General features: G+C 32.8%; 1 protein-coding gene and 1 long non-coding RNA gene across 6 annotated transcripts in view; one reads left to right on the top strand and one right to left on the bottom strand.

The window, feature by feature from the left end:
- Positions 1-20,806, bottom strand: part of LOC127727247 (40S ribosomal protein S21-like) — a 1,096,693-nt gene that overhangs the window by 60,640 nt on the left and 1,015,247 nt on the right. The gene's annotated exons all lie outside the window — the stretch shown is intronic.
- Positions 588-10,977, top strand: LOC127727248 (uncharacterized). The gene is made up of 2 exons (XR_007993826.1): positions 588-622; positions 10,773-10,977. It is a non-coding gene; the product is annotated as an uncharacterized LOC127727248 (long non-coding RNA).

The raw sequence follows: 20,806 nt of genomic DNA, 5'->3' as shown, positions 1-20,806 counted from the left end.
TAAGTTTGATATGTGACAACAGAAAGATATTTCATTTTGTGTACTAACAGCAGTCAACATAGTCAGGTATTACCAAATAATATATTACGTATTCATTGTTTTACAATTCAATTTTGTATTGTAGATGTCTTACATATTACAGATGACGCTTTAGTTTGTAATTTGCTGTGTTGTCATGGGCATGACAAACGGGGCTTGCTGTGGCAAACCTTAAAGGTATCATTGTGCGGACTGCACTGCTGCTAACCCGTACTGTGGATATGGTCAATGAAACATATTCGGCTGTGGATGCACTTGTCGTACAGAACCATATGGTGAATCATGTTATGAACTTGGGAGCTAATGTCGTTGTTACTCTGACAAACGAAAACGCCGACATGTGTGCTTTAACGACATTTCTACATTGAAGTTTGCTGGTCTAGATATCAACAGGTTAGTACTGACTACATAGATTATTTAGATCAAATGTAAAGTTTGCTGGTCTGGATATCAACAGGTTGGTACTGACTACATAGATGTTAAGTTCAAATGTAAAATTTGCTGGTCTGGATATCAACAGGTAAGTACTGACTACATAGATTTGTAGATCAAATGTAAAGTTTGCTGGTCTAGATATCAACAGGTTAGAACAGACTACACAGATGTTAAGATCAAATGTAACGTTTGCTGGTCTAAATATCAACAGGTAAGTACTGACTACATAGATTTTTAGAAAAAAACTTAAAATATGCATTATCTGACTTATATACCGTCAAAAAAATATTATTTTCTGCAATGATTTGCAGAATTTGCATCCTATTTTACCGACCACACCAGGCATAGGGTAATGCTAATTTGTAATTGTAATGCCCTGTAATGCATTACATTTCCCCAAGTAATGCATGTAATGTGTAATGCCCAACAATTTTGCATTACATGTAATTGTAATGTAATGCATTACATTGGCAAAAATGCATGTAATTTATGCATTACATGGCATTATATAGCAAATTTCAGGGATAATAAGTACTACTGTTGTATTCTTTCTTTTAGGATAGGAAAATTAAACACAAATCAATGTCTAGTTAAGGATTAAAAAAAGTGTACATTTGAACTGTTGTAAAACTTATGATTTTCTTCATCTTACCTTAATACTAAAACATTTATACTAATAATTAAAACAGATATTTTTTTTAAACATACAAAAGTAAATTTATTTTTTATTTGTAGTCATTTTCATATATCATTATAGTCATTGAAAACCCAATACATGATATTTAAACATGAAAGAAATAAGTTGAATAATTAATAATTGACCCCTGACAAAAACCACTAATTAGTTTGTATAGCAATTAATCAATTCCTTTCTTTTGACAAGTGAATTTGTGATTTTAAAGTATTTAATTAACATTGAGATTAAGTTAACAATATATAAATAAAAAAAAACATAATGGTAGAATAAATTCCTTAAAACATTTCTGTTATTTCTTTTGTAAGAAAACACAGAGATGTATACTTCGAAATATAAAAGCCTGACCCAGAAGAACTATCAACCTTGGAAAACTTTGTAAATCCATCTGGTATTCAGAAATATCAATTAAATGACCCAAAACCCAAAGCAAAACAAAGCTATAGATTCACTTTTCAAGTATATTGCTAGAAGTGATTTAATCCCATTTTCAACAGTTGAAAGCAAAACTTTAAGAAAAATTTATAGAAAATCTTAACCCAAACTTTCAAATTCCAAGCCGGCAACATCTCTCATCTAAATTGATACAGATTATGGCCAAGGATGTATGTAAAAAATTGTATGATAACCTTCAGGAAGCTAATCACATTTGTTTGACTGCTGTCATTTGGTCTATAGGGCAATGGAATGATTTTTATAATATCTATTTAATAGTTACCAAGATTGCAGTATAAAATGTTAAAATTCATAAATCGATTGAGAAAAAAACAAATACGGGTAACAAACTAAAACTGAGGGAAACATATCAAATATAAGAGGAGAACTACGACTATACAGAAACACAACATTAAAATGTAACACACACATAAACGAACTATAATATAACAATGGCCATTTTCCTAACTTTCCATAAGTGACATCTGCGTTGAATACGCACCATAGGAGATAAGTGAATGTCTCTTGGCAAATGTAAAGACTTTGGCATATTCATAAAGCATCGGTACATTTGAATTCTGTTACCCTTTCACTTGACCGCATCTGAAGCTATGAAATGTAAACAACCCATTTTTTTTTAGTAAATAGGATGATAAGAACGGTACCAGTATACACAAAAGGACATTACAAAATTTTAAAATAGCACGAAATAAATCTCTAAAAACTTGTGTAACGGCAAATTCAATTTATCATTAAGAACCATTTGAAGAATAGCTTCCTTGTAAACAACAACCCTCTGTCAAGAAAATAATGATAAGATTGTTAAAGAAAAAGGAGATGTAAGGTATACATCAATGAACCAGCAACCCTACAAAAATTAAAAAGTGCCGTTGTAATATGTCAAACTCTAAATCGCCCTGAGTTTATAAAAAAAACATTGAGTAAAATTGACATGCTCTATTAAATATATGTCATCAACAACACTTTTCCTAGAAGACAGAAATATGAAGGTTATACAAAAGACAATCACTGACAATGCTGCTGCTGCTGCTGCTGATGATGATGATGAATAAATAAAGGCAACAGTAATATACCGCTGTTCAATAGTCATAAATCAATTTAACTGAAACAAATCCATGTCACAAACCAAAACCGAGGGAAACACATCAACTATAAGAGGAAAACAACGGAACAACATACAAACTGCTACAAAAACAAACGCCAACATACATAGAAACAGACTATTTGATAACAACTGCCATATTCCTGACTTGATACAGGACATTTTAAAAAAAATGGTGGGTTAAATATGGTTTTATGGCTAGCCAAACCTCCCGCTTATACGGCAATGTTAAAAATACCGCTAAAATGACAACATTACGTGACAGGATACATTACAACTAAACACAAGAACACTCAGGACAGAGACATACATAAAAAAATAATATAATAGTACATTACAACATGTAAACCACAGAATAGCAACGGACACCTCTGGTTTACACCACAATAGAATTATGAACTGTGAGTCACACGAATGTTTCAACGCCACAAAAAGTGACGTCATAGGTAAATTTCTAAAAATAGAATATAAAATCGGGATTTAGTTTGTAATGGTGTTATTTTATGTAATTTCTAACATTACAAGAATATTAATATAAATTTGTGTTAGTAATGGTGTAATTATGTGTATTTTCTAACCAAATGAGATTGATGATGATGATGATGATGATGATGATGATGATGATGATGATGACCCAATTATTCTGACTCCGAGCTACGCTTCTAGTCTTAGTTCTTACAACCAAAACCATTTTGTCAAGTTTTGGCTTTGCGGGGCCGGGTATTGAACATACGTTCTCCCTAACTCAAAGGGAGCACAAGACCACAAAGCCTGAAAATCACTGGCGAGGTAAATCCTTTAGGGAAGGCATTTGAATATGTGTTTGGGTTGAACTAGTTCTTAAAATATATCAAACAATATAATTTAGTCTTTACAAAAGAAACAGCAGACGGTATGTACGAGACCTTGAAATAAAAAATCAGTGCAGAAACAAGAGTAATCAGAAATCTTGGGTCGAAAAATCAGACAAAACCGAGGCCACAAGAAAAATACATAGCATATTGCTGATATGAAGACAAGACCTTCTACACTATAATAAAAATCGCTGTGATTATGTAAATAAATAAAGGCAACAGTAGTATACCGCTGTTCGAAACTCATAAATAGATAGAGATAAAAACAAATCCGGGTTACAAACTTAAACTGAGGGAAACGCATCAAATATAAGAGGAGAACAACGACACAACAAAAACACAACATTAAAATGTAACACACACAGAAACGAACTATAATATAACAATGGCCATTTTCCTGACTTGGTACAGGACATTTTAAGAAAAAAATGGTGGGTTGAACCTGGTTTTGTGGCATGCCAAACCTCCCGCTTTTATGGCAACGTCAAACACAACACCAAAACGACAACATCACATGACAGGACCATAATACAAATAAATGGGAGAACATATAGGACAAAGAAACACACGAATAATAGCTAGCAGAAGGTACTAGGCTTGAAATTCAATACGCCAGACGTGCGTCTCGTCCACACAAGACTAACCAGTGACGCTCAGATAATAAAATAGAAGTCGCTGTGAATATGTTAATAAAGTAAAAGTGGCTGTGAATATGTAAATAAAATAAAAGTCGCTGTGAATATGTAAATAAAAATTGAATAGAATTTCGATGATGGAAAAATTAAACGTTCAAATGATAACTAACCGAATATGTGTTCACATCCACATCCCTGGCAACCAGCACCCCCACCCTACAAAAACAATAAAAACACAGACGCAAAGATTTTACCGACACAACTTTTGAACCAGACCATAAAAAAAAGGCGGAAGATACGAAGGCGACATTCAAGACTCGTAAGACGAAGAAAATCACACAAAATGTCACATGACAAAGAAACTGGCACCTGGTCAAAACGTGTACACGATCAGTATGACATTGTGAACAAGTGATAATTAGTATGATCATTCTTAAATAAATAGATAAACTTCCGGTTACTGGATTGAATACTTTGTTTCTTCTTATGCCGGTCCTCATTATTATACTGTTTTGAGAAATCGATCTTCAAATATTTTTGGATGTTTATGTCAATGCATTTAAACGCGAGAAAGAAGACGTAGATACTTTTTCCAAATGTCAAGTTGAAAGAGTTGGTCCTGCTTTGCTTCATAAAATAGAATGACAAACGTAGATACAAGTATCTTGTCTTAAGGAGGGATAAATTCTATTTTGTAAAAAATCACTCAAATTCTAACAAAAAATTATCTGAAACTGACATTATCAAGATGTATGATTTCTTGATATTTGTTTGGAGGACATGTTGTTCAACAAACAATCGGCATTCCCATGGGAACCAACTGTGCTCCTCTTCTTGCCGACTTGTTCCTTTATTCATATGAGACTGACTTCATACAGGAACTTCATAGGAAGAAAGAAAAGACGTAAGTAGTCTCTTTTAACTTCACTTTCCGCTATAAAGATGATGTTTTCTCACTAGATAATTCAAATTAGGTGACTATGTTGAATGCATCTATCCAATGGAACTTGAGATAAAGGATACAACAGATACAGTTTAAGTTAAGTCAGTCTGTTATCTATACTTACAACTAGAAATTGACAATGAGTATCGTTTGAAATAAAACTTTACGACAAAAGAGATGGTTCTAGCTTCCTATCCCTGTAACAACATTCTAGCAGCACCTGCATACGGAGTATATATCTCCCAGCTGATACGATATTCCAGGGTTTGTATTTCCTATCAAGATTTCCTTGATAGAGGGTTGCTGCTCACAACGAAGTTATTAAAACAAGAGTTCCAAGTGGTGAAGTTGAAATCATCCCTTCTTAAAATTTAACGACGCCATCACGAGTTGGTTGACCGTTATGGAATATCTGTTTCACAGATGACGACGGATATGTTCCAATTGTCGTAACTACAATCATGTTCTCTTTTCCCAGAATGTGCCCTACCGAATTAGACTTATCACCGGGTATTGTATTTACATGAGCAATATGACGGGTGCCACATGTGGAGCAGGATCTGCTTACCCTTCCGGAGCACCTGAGATCACCCCCAGTTTTTAGTTTTCTATGTTGTGTTTTGTGTACTGTTGTTTGTCTGTTTTTCCCATTTCTGTTTTAGCTATGGCGTTGTCAGTTTATTTTCGACTTGTGAGTTTGAATGTCCCTTTGATATCTTTCGTCTGTCTTTTAGCTAAACATAAAGGAATCGCGTTACCATGTCAACGGGGACATGAACGTTTTTTGTCACCGTTTCTTTTATATGTTTAGAAGTAGCTTTCAACAAACAAAATTCAAGAAATCTGAGACTACGTGTGCCGCGACTTGGTTTGTGGTTACAAGGAATTGATATTAAAAGTGGATTGTTGTGTATGTTATTTGTTCGATGGTGTTATGTTTTTCTCAATCATATTTAACTCATGAAATTAATTAATTGTTAGGCAAAAAAGTCATCATTTTGATTTGAATGCTAATACCCGTGTTAATTTATCAAGTCCAAGTGTGTAAAAACCAAAAACTTGTAGAAGTTCCATTTTCATACCCATGCTTGTTTTTGTCCATACTTAAGTTTCAGTTTCAATTTGATTTCGTTTTTCGTTTTGTTTGTTAGGCTATTATGATTAATTTATGAAGCTGCCATTATTTTTTCTTTTCCTCTGCTCTTAAGCGTTGGGTCATACAATTAGTAAATAGAGTCATCGATGATATGAATAACAAACCACAAAACTGTTGTGCAACGGAATTTCATACTTTGCATGTATAACTTATAACAATGATTTTAAGGGGAATCTTGCATCTCATGTTGTTCATTTTCCTGTTGCATACAAAGTGCCTGATTAACTTGTGACCTTGTAATTACTACATTCTTATATAAATACAATGCTGAGGCGATTTCATTTCAATTGCTGGGAGTTTCTTGGTTGACCATAGTGATCAAATCATAAAAGTAAGTTTATGTTACCTTTTTCTGATACCAAAATACAATAATTACTAAAAAAACTTTTCTATTTAACAAAATTAAACATTATTTATTCATGATGATACCATCTCAAATTCTATGCTAGAAATACGGTCGTTTAATCTGTGTAGTTAAAACTGTTTTTTTTTTAATTTTCAAAAAAAGAAGGCTTTATTCAGTAACTGTATCATGACTAGTTCAATATGTTAACAGTCGCTGTATTGTTTTGAATAATCTTACATTATACCGATATAATTTAATTAAGTGATTTTATTTGTTCGAGTTTTCAATTTCATTACTAGTATTTTATTAAATCTAGCATTATGAATGTAACACATAACCGACGAATGTTTATTATCTGTCGCGTATCAGAAATCTCGTTAGTTGTCGTCTTTTTTGAATGGTATTTGAGTATTATGTTGTTGTCTTGTTTTCAGTCATACTGCAGAAAACATGGTAGGTAACACTTGTGGAGCAGGCAATAAACACTGTACGTTTACACCTGAGTTTGTCCACAGCTGATGGTTTGTTTGTGTTGCTTAAACTTTTGAATTCTGTTGTTTTTTTTGCGATATGTCATATGTCTTTCGCCTTTGCTTTTTAGTTATGATGTCTGTATTTCTTCTAGTTATGGTTTTGATTTCCCCTTTTAATAGTTTCTAGCTTTTGAGCTCATGTGGCTTATGATGCCATATTGGTTATTATCATCAGTTTGCGTCCGTCATCCGTTCGTCTATCCGTCCTGTGTTAGTCGTCCATTTATAGTTTGACAACTTACAATTTCATCATCTCCTGTTAAATAATTGGTAAACTTATCTTGAACTGAATAATACATGAACTTCTCCTCATTTCCTAATTTTGTTCTGTGCTAATGATAAAATTTGCCACTGTCGATAATGTTTTATTCCGATTTTAAATATATAGTCAACAACTGAATAAAGACAGTTTGAACGATTCTTTCCTCCAAATAATTAGCATTTGACTTCACTAAAATTAGTCACAAACTCCTTCATACAAAGCTCTTTTTAGATGAGTTACGAATATTTTGACCTAATGTTTTATATTTGAAAAAATGCCTATCAACTGCTTTGATTCGAGCGCTTCTGATGATTCTGATGTAGACGATTAACATGTCTGGCGTACCAGATTATAAGCCTGGTATCGTTGATCAGTTGTTTTACAATTTTGACTTTCCTACTTTTGTTCTTATGCTTTTCGAATGTTGCACATTTACTGTCTATCGCCCTTAATTTGTGACAACTGAACGATTTTTAGTTTCGCGCAATAACAGCAGTCAACATGGTCATTTATTTTCAAAATAATATATCACGTTTTCTTTGTTTTACAATTAAATTTCGTATTGTAGATGTCTTTACAAATACGGATGACGCTTTTGTTTGTAATTTGTTGCGTTGTTATTGGCATGGCAAACGCGGCTTGCTGTCATAAACCTTATTGGTATCATTGCTGGGACTGCACTGCGGGTACCCCGTACTGTGGATATGGTCCATGTAACATATTCGGCTGTGGATGCACTTGTCGTACAGAACCATATGGTAAATCATGTTATGAACGTGGGAGCCGATGTCATTGTTACTCTGACAAACGAAAACGCCGTAGTGTGTCGTTTAACGACATTTCTGCAAATGTAAAGTTTGCTGGTCTAGATATCAACAGGTTAGTATTGACAACATAGATTTTTAGATTAAATAATTTGCAAAAACACAAACAAAGTTCACATTAACAACTTGACACCATACATAATGTTATTATTGTTTTTCGTTAATTTGTTGCTATCTCATTGTCATTTATCCAATAATTCTATTTATTCATATGAAGGACGCTTTCAGGATAAGAAAAATGCGTTTTTGAAAAAGGGTTGTTATCTATCTTTCATTTATTGACTTCTTGTCTTTTTTCAAGATACCGGTTGAATTCGAGTTTGGCATGTTGCATTTAAACCTTCCGATATATCTGTATTTGTTCTGTGGTTGTTTAGGGACGGTAAATCGTCATATTGTTACATATTGATGCTTATTCAAGTTTTTCTTTTGGGGTGGGTGGTTATTCAAAAATTATTTTAAATTTATATAAATTAAACAAGAACAAACATTGTATTATATTTATATCTTAAAAAAGCGTATTCAATAGTCCTTACTAATGTTTTATTATTTTTTTGTAATAATTTTCTATCGTACTTTAATTATAAGTATCTCAATAGGATTTAAGGCGTATAAACAGCCGGAGCTATTTATCCATCTTGGGGACTAATTTTAGGGGTATTTTTGAGTAGGAATCATGTGGCTGTTTTTTGTAGTTTTAAAGTCATGTGCTTGTTCACGTTTTACATTTGTTATATCCCCAGAATTAATAGAAGATTACAAAACGTATTTAAGGATTGAACACATTTTTCTAGAGGTTATTGATGTGTAAACTGGGTCGATTTACTCACTAACTGAATGAAAGTCCAAGGGACTTTTATGTAAAGTTTGTGACTCAGAGAAATTAGTTTCGGCAATATGGTCTATTGAAGTGTAAACACAGGGAAAAAAATCTAACTGATCAATCCGATTCAAGTATTTGTAGATATGCAAATCATATAATTATTATAAGTTGTTGTTTTTGATTTTGTTTCCCTTTAGATCAGATTGATTTCAATGATTTACGTGTGGGCGTGGTATTTTGTTTTAATTATATCTTATATTTGTGTTCACTTTGCTGCTTTGTGGCATTGGGTTTTGAAGATTTTAAGCCCATTTTTATTTTATTTAAGCATTTTTTAATGCATTGTAGTTAAGAGGTTTAGTTCTTATAAGCCCCTTTTCATATAATTCAGACCATTTCAAATAGATAGTAAAAATATCATATAAATTGACAAAAGAAAACCTTCAACATTAGTTCCTCTCATCGTGTTAATCAGGTCAAGCACAAATTTGTTTGCTAACAAAGCACAAACTTATAAATAGGTTAGTATTTAAATAACAGTTTATAGCTAATAGTTAATTTTCTTCAATAATTTAATTTGCAGTTAAACTCCAGGTTATAATAAATTAATAATACATAACAATAATTAGATCTGGTATGATTGCCAATGATACCATTATCCACCAGAGTTTAAATAAAAAGGATATAAGCAATTATAGTTCAACGTACGGCCTTCAAAGATGAGAAAATTCATACCGTATAACCGGCTATAAAAGGCTCCAACACGATAATGTGAAACAATTCAAACGAAAAAATAAATCTCCGAATTTATTTAAAATTTTTGTTTTTCGAAGAACACATATGACAGACATGAACCAACAACAACCACTGAAATACAAGTTCTCGATTTTGTACAGACACATAAAGAATGTGGCGGAATTGAACATGTTTGTGAGCTCTTAGTCCTGTCTCCTACCTGGTTCATAGGTGTAACATTACAACAGAAGAACAAACTGTCAAAATCGGTAGCAAATTGCTTAACTCAATAGATCGGTACGAGCACAAAACCCTCTAACATAAACACAAAGCACCTATATAAGAGTACTCGTAGTTACTGAAATCTAGTTCAAACCGAGTTGTAACTAACACATACATTATGTGCTCCCAAAATAAAGTATCAACCAGTACACATACAACATACGGATGTAGTGGATCAACAATAAACAGTATGGGAAACGCATGAAATTGTGCAATTCAAAAATATAAGTAAACAATATCGACAGGATGGAGGATCATGATTTCTCATAAAATATATAGCATTATATATTTAGTTATATTTTAATTTTTTTTTAAACAAAATATATCAAAAGTCGTAACTTGAAGTAGGCAAAGAGCGTTCTTAACAAGCGAATTAATATATATCATATTTTCTGACATACGTGTTGTGCCTTGTAATTGGCATTGGAACATTTTCGAAAATAAATATTAGGTCATATCCCTCTAGGAGATAATCAATAAATCTTTATTACGGTAAAGAAAAAGGTCATCATATAAATGAATAATTAATGTTTGGCAAACTTTTTATGGTCGTTTTTTGTTAACAAATGAGAATAAGTTTAATATACATCAGGATAAAACTCAAGTAACAATTTACTTTAAAAAGTATTTTCTAACTATTTTTGACCTTTAAGAGATGGATTGATTGAACAGTTTGAGTTCATGGACGCCTTGAAACAGATGGACATAACGGACAACGCAACGATTTTTCACCATTGGTCAATAATGGACGAAGATAAAGATGGAACAATTACTCTGGAAGAATTTGACAAAGAAAAAATATAGTTGACTCTGATCACAATCGGACTTTTGAAATGAATTAAACAAAATACTGCATTAGTCTGTGTATTTTATATATATTTTTAGATTTGTTATCTACCCACCCTAAATTGACAAGTTATGTTATTAATATTTATTTATCATTTCTATATAAAAAAATAGCGGATCCAATATTATATATCTATGTATCATACAATAAAGCATTCTAATCCATTTCTGTACTCAGTGTAATCATTTATAAAATACACAAGAACATTTAAAAAAGGAACACCAAGGGTCCCTAAAAAGCGTTTTAAGAAAACAGACAATCCAATGACCAGGAGACAAACAGCAGTAGTCTACAAACACTAACAAGAATCCCACCAAGACCGAGGGTAAACTAAGATACTCCGGAACGGTCAGTTAATTATGCTTCATTAGTAAAAGCCGCGTTGATTACGCATTATAGCAGATTTGTGAATGTCTCTTGGCATACACGAAGACATAAGCATAGTCATAAACCATCGGTACATGTAAATCGCCTTACCCTTATATGTGACCGCAACTTAAACCTATGAAATGTGAAAGTTCGTTCTCATAAAATATGATTACAAAAACGTTACCAGTAGAAACAATACGGACAATAAAATAAAATAGCAAGAAATACATCACTGAAAAGTTGTACAATGTCAACTCTAATTTTACTATTATGAACCTTTTGATCAATAGCTTCCTTGTTAGCAACAACTTTTTATCATGAAAAAAAAAAATGGTAAGAAATCTTTTGTTATAGACAAAATAAGATGTAAGGTATCCATCAATGAAACAGCAACTCAAAAATTTAAAAGACAAGTGGTGTCTTAATAGGTCAAGCTCTACATCTCCCCGAGTTTAAAAATATGAAAACAACACGTTATAACTTTCATGCGTCGGAAGCGTTTTTCTGGATTTACCTTCATCAGGAAAGCTCAAAGCCGAATATTTGAAAGCCAAGGATGTATAAGAACCGTAACATTTGAAGAGCTATATGACCAAAAAGTACCTGGAAATAGCCAAATCCATCTAAGGTCAACTTTGCCTGAAGGAGTTGAAACCTTAGTTTCTTTAGAATTTAAAAATTTATAAACAGACAATTTTAAAAGGTTTGTTAAAAATTATGTCAGTATCGAAGTATTGACTACTGAGCTGATGATACCCTCGGGGACTGATAGTCCACCAGCAGAGGTATCAACCCAGTGTTGTAAAAAATGAAAACAACACGTTATGAATTGCATGCGTCCGAAGCGCTTTTCTGGATTTACCTTCAACAGGAACGCTAAAAGCCGAATATTTGAAAGCCAAGGATGTGTAAGAACAACATCAAATAAAATTAACATGCTATATTAGATAAATATCATCAACAACAGTTTACTAGAAGACAAAACTATTATGGTTATACAAAAGACAATGATGATGATGTTTGGTGATGGATGATGGATAGCTATTTATAACTTCCAGGGTGAATTTAATGCATATTCAGGACGAGAACATGTTAATGTGATATATATACATATATATATATATATATATATAACGAGAGAAATTTATGTATTACTGAAAAATTATAACACCAGGGTTTTCGATATCACAAACTAGTCAAAACATTTACTAAATTTTATCATCGGTATAAGGACATCATTCGTAAATATAGCTCAACATGCAAACTTCTTATACGTTCAGGTATTTCACATCCAATTTTTTATGGAAATATTATCTATAAAGCACAAAAATGTCAGTATTCACCTCTGAAGCTAACAAAACCTTTAAATAGACTTATTAAGAAGGGATATAGTTACGATACTGTTGTCAGGTCATTAAAGATTGCATATTTTGGCGTTAATATTGATTCACTTATAGGGTCTTTGCATCGGCACTAAACACATTTATTTAAAAACCAGTTGTTGGCATGACACGGGTTATGTTCTTCTCATATATGTTATGATGGTATGATACTAAACCCCTAACGGGAAGGATTGTGCCTGATATTCATATGATGAAGACATAATCTTTCAATCAGTTTAATTGAAGTCTGGAGCTGGCATGTCAGTTAACTGCTAGTAGTCTGTTGTTATTTATGTATTATTGTCATTTTGTTTATTTTCTTTGGTTACATCTTCTGACATCAGACTCGGACTTCTCTTGAACTGAATTTTAATGTGCGTATTGTTATGCGTTTACTTTTCTACATTGGCTAGAGGTATAGGGGGAGGGTTGAGATCTCATAAACATGTTTAACCCCGCCGCATTTTTGCGCCTGTCCCAAGTCAGGAGCCTCTAGCCTTTGTCAGTCTTGTATTATTTTTAATTTTAGTTTCTTGTGTACAATTTGGAGTTTAGTATGGCGTTCATTATCACTGAACTAGTATATATATTTGTTTAGGGGCCAGCTGAAGGACGCCTCCAGGTGCGGGAATTTCTCGCTGCATTGAAGACCTGTTGGTGACCTTCTGCTGTTGTCTGTTCTATGGTCGGGTTGTTGTCTCTTGACACATTCCCCATTTCCATTCTCAATTTTATGAACCTTGCTTTGTACTAGATCGACACGCTGAGCCGGATATATGTTACTTGATATTTCACAAGGTAACAGGTAACATGTCAACCTACCCAGACCCATTATTCTGGCCCCTAGAGACCAGTCTTTGCTTTAACGTTCAAATACAATTGTATTTCAAGCATTTGGCTTGACTCGGCCGGGGATTGAACTCTGGATCTCCCAAACTTTAGGGAGCACGAGACGGAGTTAATCATTGAGGGAAGCCATTTGGATATGTGTTTGGGATGTGTTTAAGATATATCAAAATCTTAGTTTAATTTGTGTCAAAGAAATAGCAAATTTATACGAGAACCTTGAATAAAAATCAGTGCAAAAAGGGGGTAATCAGAAACCTTGAGTCGAAAAAAAAGCACCTAGCAAAACAATGTAATGATTTCACATAATACTAAAAATTGAGAAACACGAACTGGGCCAGTATAAGTAATAAACAAAAAGTACAATCTAAACACAAATGACAAAGCTGAAACCAATAAAATCTGCTAATATGAAACATGCCTTTCTATATAGAAATAGGAGATGTGTATTATGGCCAATGATTTATACACTATAATGAAAGTCGCCGCAAATATGTAACTAAAAATTGCACAGAATTTTGATAACTGAAAAATTAAAATAAAATTTCAAATAATAAATACCCGAATTCCGAATTGAACTTTACATCTCCATCCCCCGGTCAAAGTCTCCCCCAACAAAAACAAAAAAAACAGACCAAGTTTTAATTATATTTAGTACATGAAAAAAGGCCGAAGATACCAAGGGGACTTTTAAAACTCAAAAATCAAGGAAAAACTGACAAAATTTCGCATGACAAAAAAACTGGTTACTGGCCAAAACTTGTCTTTGATGAATAGTTTTTAAGCGATGTTACCTAAAGCATGAAAATGTTTACAAGCGATAAAACAAAATAAATAAACCCCTGTGTGCTAGCTGTAATACTTTGCGTTTTGTAGTTCTTGTCAAAATGTTGATATTTTTATTTGAGAACTTGGTCTTTAAATATTTTTAAACGTTTAGGGCAAGGCAATCAAACCTATAAATATAAAAATCATGCATCAAATCATTAAATAAATTCAATAATTTGTTGATATTACCCTATAATTATGTTCCTTAATGGAGATATATTTATACAGTGTTATTGTTATCATGTTGACATTTCTCTGACATAACAAATCACCTGGACAAACGCCATATGCTTCATCAGATAGTATGATATTACTCATAAATGGAAGGTTGACAATAAAACTGAATTCATATCGTTTATTAAATAGAGGCGGAATATACAAAAGGGATGTTTAAACTCAGAAGTCAATGGCAAACCGACATCGCCATGAAAACACAAAAGAAGAAAAAAGACCAAAAGATAAACAACAGTATATAAACACAACATAGAAAACTAAAGACTGAGCAACACGAACCCAGCCACAAAAACCGTCAGGTTCTCCGGAAAGGGAAAGAGACCCTTCTCAAGATGTGACACCTGTCATTATTCTCATGTGAGTACAGACTCAGTGATAAGTCTATAAAAATGCCGTTGCAAAGTTGTCCCTATCTAAAACATGAAAATCAGTGGCCATTGGTTGATATGAATAAAACCAGATTTTGACGACTATAAAGAGTTAAAAAAATAGTTATAAGTTATTCAGTTTTCATTTCCCGGTTAATCTACTAACCTATGAAATGTTCCAGACGTTTTACATTGACCATTTTGTATTGAATTGTCTAGAGAAACATGTTTGATATATTTTTTTTAACTTTTAAATTCATGGATACATATTTTTCGAGTATACAAGAATAATTATTTTAAATGTCCATCCAAGGACATTTCCCTATCTACCTGGAAAAGGGTATGTGATTTTTCATATTCATTATAATTGTTTGTAATTCTAATGGAATCATTTTTGAATTTTCACTAAATCTCAGTTCTTGGATTATCAATGTTTTAACTTTATTATTACTTTATTTAGAAATCTATTAGCATACACTACTTTTGTTCAGGAACTTATTGACAGGAAAGGCGTAAAATTTTATCAACAAATAATAGAAAAACCAATGATATGGAGTATCCATCCATGTCACAAAATCAATACATGCCCAGCAAAAAACACACAAAAAGCAAAAAAAAAACAGCGCTTTAATTGATATTCTTCATCCCAAAGTCACAGTGAGGTCTTCAACACGGAGCAAAAAAAACTATCACCTCATTGCAAGTTTAAGGCAGCCCCTAGCACCGGCTTCAGCGGATTTCTTTGCAAAAATAATTAGTTTATTGTGATTTTCAGTATTCAAAGTATACAGTTTAAAAAATAAAGTAATAATTTAGTAAAGGCATTACCAATGTATATACTAATAGATACACGCCAGGAAACAAATATTGTCACGATCTTTGTTTATTGCAAATTTTAACTCATTTACAGGTTTTTATATGTAATTGGTAAAGAAAAGTGTACTATAAGTACTTCTTATACCTTTATTTATTTGTACTAGAAAATAAATGTTACAACACCCGTAACTAAAGTGCTTCTAATTATAAAATGGACAACTCATTAAGAGTAAACTCATCATAGATACAAGTATAAAAATTTTGTATGGTAGACGCGCGTTTCGTTTCCAAAAAGACTCACCAGTGACGCTCGATTAAAAAAAATAAAAAAAAAGTCAAATAAAGTACGAAGTTGAAGAGCATTGAGGACCCAAAATTCCGAAAGGTTGTGCCAAACACAGCTAAGGTAACTCCTGGGGTAAAACATTCTTAGTATTTCGAAAACTTCAAAGTTTTGCAATGAAAAACGAAATCTTAAGAGATTTGATATGGTCATGATAATAGATCACTATGAGATACCTATGAATACTGTATTGGAAATTTTACTATATAGTGAGATTTGTGCCATAAGGGCGTGTTTAAAATAGGAGGAATGATTATAAATTGCAGTTATTCCCCTTTGCCCATATGTAACATGTACTGTCTTGTCATGTGAATATTTAGGTCTTTTTAACTTTCCGTGGAAAGCCCTTTGGATTTTGATCCGATTTATTTTTATTTCTGAAATGTCGCGTTTGTTTCGCAACATATCGATAAGATATAATGTATATTAAATCTTACAGGTTGCACTTTGTAAATACAGCTGTTTCTCAAACCACGTCTCTTTTGGGGAGATATAGAATATTCATAGATAATTAATTTTGTTTACAAACTGGATCCCAGTTATGATTTCTATGTTTCATCTCATAGAGACATAACTTGGGAATGTTACCAGTAAATATACATATGCATATTGTTTATATTGAAATCTGTGGTAATCCTACTGTTAAGGAAGGGGTAGTTAAGAAATTTAGTGTTAGTTTAAACTCTTAGAAGTTCGGGGCATATAAACGTTGAAAATATGCCGCACAGCCCTATATTTAGACCTTTGAAAAAAATAGTAGTGCATATGAACTTTCCATTCTAGGATATGATTTTTTTCAAAACTTCATAGTAAAAGTGGTACAGTTTTAGCTTTAAAAGGAGTTCCTATGGGAAATTGCATTGTCAATATTTACAGAAATGCAACCTACAGTTATTGCGCTTTTGAAAGTCACCCTTTTAACCGAACACGTTTCCATATGGGAGTTATCTCACCGTATACTGGTTTGTACCGCTTCTTCTCAGAAAGTGCAAAAGCTATCGCTTAAATTTTTTCTCCAAAATGTTCGCTACTTCCTCCGATTGATCTGCTTATCTTAAACCGAAGCAAAACGGTTATAGGTATAAGATATTTTCCTTTCTGTATTCCACATAAATGGTATGTCAGTGTAACTCATAAATCTAAGATCATGGAGATCCCTGTCCTTTGACCTTGAAATTGGGTTCAAAGTCAAAGGCCAAACTGAAACTGAAAGTGAGGCAAAGAAAGAAAAGAAGCACGCATGTTTTCGATATTAAGGCGAAAATTCGATACATTCAGCTTATACCAAAATAAGAGTTCCAAATGGTGAAGTTTTTCGTAAATTTTAGTATTGCAGTCATATCATGTAATGTTGTCATTTTAATGTTATATTTAACATTGCCATAAAAGCGGGAGGTTTGGCATGCCACAAAACCAGGTTCAACCCACCATTTTTTCTTGAAATGTCCTGTACCAAGTCAGGAAAATGGCCATTGTTATATTATAGTTCGTTTCTGTGTGTGTTACATTTTAATGTTGTGTTTTCTTGTGTCGTTGTTCTCCTCTTATATTTGATGCGTTTCCCTCAGTTTTAAGTTTGTAACCCGGATTTGTTTTTATTTCTATCGATTTATGAGTTTCGAACAGCGGTATACTACTGTTGCCTTTATTTATGGACGCCATCACGAGTTGGTCGACTGTTATGGAATATCCGTTTCACAGATGATAACGGATATGTTCCTAATGTCGTAAATACAACCCCGTTCCCTTTTCACGAATGTGACCTACCGAATTAGACCATTTACCGGGTTTGTACTAACATGAACATCACGGCGGGTGCCACATGTGGAGCAGGATTTGCTTACCCTTCCGGAGCACCTGAGATCACCTCCAGTTTTTGGTGGGGTTCGTGTTGCTTAGTCTTTAGTTTTCCATGTTGTGTTTTGTGAACTATTGTTTGTCTGTTTGTCTTTTTCTTTTTTAGTTGTCAGTTTATTTTCGATTTATGAGTTTCAATGTCCCTCTGGTATCTTTTGCCCCTCTTTTATACCAATCCGATGACTAGTATTGGGGATATTGCCGTTTTTGGTACTTAAATTATTGCTTTTCAACTTTACTCTATTGGCCTTTTAAATTTTTGATTCGAGCGTCACTGAGTATTTTGTAGACGAAACGCACGTCTGGCGTACAAAATTTTAATCCTGGTATCTATGATGAGTTTATTTATGATTTATTGGTTATAGCTTCATATTTATTTCATGCAATAGAACCTAATAAAGAAATTTTTGGAATCAGCATAAAGTAACCAATTATACTAAACCGTAAGTGACATTGCGTAAACCAAAATTAGCAAATCATTTCCCTTATTTAAAGCAAAAGTACCGTGTACTATTTTGGAATCGGATAAAAAGTATGGCAGCCAAAAGCTATCTTTGATCTGAAAGGCCATTTTTCAAAAATCTGATTCTTTGCAACTACAAGGCAAAATGTTTTGAGAAGGAAATTATTGATTGGATAACCCTCAAAACATTTTGATCAGATGACAAGAACGGTGGCATTGGTGGTGTTGCATAGTTCTGAATTTATTGAGTGAAGTCTTTTCAAATTGCATTTTCATGTTGTGCTGTTACACCATTATCTCAAGTTAGTGGAAGGTTGAGGGCTCAAAAGCATGTTCAATCCCCGCTACATTCTTTATGTGCAAACTACATGTCAGGAATATGTAATTTAGTGGTTGTCCTTGGCAGTTGTCTGTCAGATTGTTGTACAAAAAGGACGTTGGTTTTGTCTTGTGAATTGTGTCTCATAGCGGTGCCATTTATAGCTTATCATACGGTATGGTTTTGATCTTTGTTGAATGTTATGTAATGACCTGTAATAATTGTTCACATTTCGGTCTTTATTGCTAGCTCTTTTATTGGCAATCATACCACATTATGTTATTTGTACATAGCTATTTTGAAACCCTTTAGTTAGGAATGATATTTGCCAGATCTTTTTAAATCTTATTAGTTGGTTCCAATTGGACGAAAAACATGGCATGGCTGATAGTGACAATCTTTGATTTTCAGAGGCCAATTGTAAAGGATATTCTCAGAAAAAAAGAGGTGAAAGTTTTTGAACTTTATCTAGCAAACTAGACATCTGTTAAATGTCTCTTTTTCAATATTTTGATCCGAATACTGATTAAGATGATATTATAACTAAAAGTCTATTAAACATAAAAAAAGAAACGATTGGTTATGCCGCAATTTCAGTTAACTTTGTAGATCTTTTGTCTGTTATGGTAATAAAAGCTACGGTCAGGACGTGGTTTAATTAAAAACCATGATAATGATATAATTCTGTGGAGAATGAACTGTTTTGAGTTTTGACCCTTGGCAAGATTAAATTCAAACATGGGAAGACTTCTTTATATGTCACCTATGCGGTGAGTCTTACATGTGATTTTATGCTCTATGTGTGTTAGAATATAGAATAATGTTCAAGTTGTTGTTGTTTATTATACTGAGTGATTGAACGTTGCATGCTTGATACCAAGATTGCTCTAATATGTAATTGTTTTTGTTTGGTGATTTGTGACAACTCGTATATCAAAAGTCATATCTTTCAAAAGGTAAAAGACAAATATATACCAACAGGGTAATCTAGGTACTGATTTTGTGGTAATTAGCCTTGACGTTATTTTTATAAAATCATAAACGATGATGACTTACTGATGGACAGGTTAACTAGGCTTGTTTCAGACTTCTTATTTCACGCCTTTGCTCAGTAAATGAATATTAAAACATACTGTCGTCACATCTAATGTATTTATTCAAATAATTAACACTACTACTATAATACGTCGCAATGGCCACATCGAGTATAGCATTTAACCCACGTTATCTTCATCCTAGTGGTCAAATAACAACATTCCATTATAATAGTTTTTAATTCGGAGGACCAATATCGTTTTGTAACTTCCGCTGGAGCTGACGAGGCATTGTGTTTATGACAGTGTTTTCCGGTGCAATGACGGAATGGAAGGGATGGGATAGGAGAGAGTCGTCAACATTAGTATTAGGAAGAAGTATTATATGAACATTATAAGGATATATTGGGAAGAAACACAACCTCGGAGACCAGTAAAGAAGAAATGGAATAATGGAAATATTGACACCAAATAGTACCTGTCAAATTCTATAAGTCTTCAGACGAATTATTCAATTTTTCTGAAATTTGTTGCTTAATATTTGCCTCGAGAATTTTCGCCCCTTTTTATGTCAAGATGGCCTTTGTTAAAACTTTTTATTTTGTTTTATAGAAATAGACACCTAAGTCTTTTATTTCTATGTTAGCTTGCGTCACACACAAGAAGCAGTAGGTGGTCATATGTAAACTACACAGAATGTTGAATCATTTTTTGTTATATATAAGCTTACATTTTTATCGAGCCTAATAGATTTATTAAATTCTTATAAATAGAATTTTGTCACACTTTTTTTGTAGTTTAAGTTTTTTTTAGTTAACTTTGTCAAACCTTAATGGAATTTTACGGAAATTAAGCTGCAGCTTCATTAAGATCCAGAGCAACATTTAAAAACATTTATTTTTTCAATTTTCCGTATTTTACTGATAAGTGAATTTAATTTTAATTGGCAGTTAAAATTTAGATATTGTTTAAAGTGTTTTT

Source organism: Mytilus californianus, unplaced genomic scaffold, assembly GCF_021869535.1.
Source record: "Mytilus californianus isolate M0D057914Y unplaced genomic scaffold, xbMytCali1.0.p SCAF_19, whole genome shotgun sequence".
Lineage (NCBI taxonomy): Eukaryota > Metazoa > Mollusca > Bivalvia > Mytilida > Mytilidae > Mytilus > Mytilus californianus.
The sequence above is the reverse complement of the archived record's forward strand: the minus strand, read 5'-3'. Positions and strand labels throughout refer to the sequence as shown.